Below are 913 nucleotides of genomic sequence, written 5' to 3' on the forward strand. Positions count from 1 at the left end.
TTCTGGTGGTATACCGGGTTAAGCATTGGGCTGCTAACCTCAAGGTTGGTGGTTCAAACCCACCAGCTGCTCCTTGAGAGAAAGATGAAACTGTCTGCTCCCATCATGGTTTACAGTCTCCGAAACTCCTCAGAGCAGTTCTCCTTTGTCCTTTCAATAGGGTTTGCTACGAGTCCCCAGTGCCTCGATGGTAGTAGGTTTGGTTTAGTTTCATATTGCTCTAGCTGGGCTTAGTTGAATCACTCCCCCTGTTCACAAAAGAATGGGGACCTCTTTTTGCCATATGGAGATGGGGTTCTCATCAGAGCAGTTTGGGCTGTTTTCACTGCAAGGGCCCTAATGGCTGAGCAACAGAAGTCTGCCAGGCTTGGCTGCTGAGGGCCGCCTGCTGCAGCTGTTCCGAGCTGAGAACCACAAGCCAGTAATAGGTGAAGGGTGTGGCTTCCTGTTGCGTTGAGATCTTTGGGTCTGGCTTGCAAGTCAAGGAGTTCCCAGGAACCACATTGTTAGCCAGCCCACTAAGGTTCTGTGGAATGTTCATTATAAAAATACAAAACCCAGTTCCAACTCAAATGCCTGTGCCTGACTCCACCGCCTGGGCTGGACGTCTCAGCCCCTCAGGCAACTGCAGCCTTGCAAAGGGAGAGAATACAGTGCTTAGTTAGCTGTGTGCCCCAGCGTCCAGGGAATGGGCTGTTGGGGGGTGGGAGTGAGAGCCCCCTCCTGGGGACTGATAATGTGCTGACTCACTTTGCAACCTGGAGCCTGTGGACGTCACCAGCAGCGGGATGGGGGATGGGGGGGATGGGACTCCACAGTAAGGCATTCTCCTGTGGTGGTGGTTATGTGCCGTGGAGTCGATTCCGACTCATAGTGACCCTGTACAGAATTTCCGAGGCTGTAAATGTTTACC

This window comes from Chrysochloris asiatica, unplaced genomic scaffold, assembly GCF_000296735.1.
Source record: "Chrysochloris asiatica unplaced genomic scaffold, ChrAsi1.0 scaffold00054, whole genome shotgun sequence".
In the NCBI taxonomy this organism is placed as follows: Eukaryota; Metazoa; Chordata; class Mammalia; order Afrosoricida; family Chrysochloridae; genus Chrysochloris; species Chrysochloris asiatica.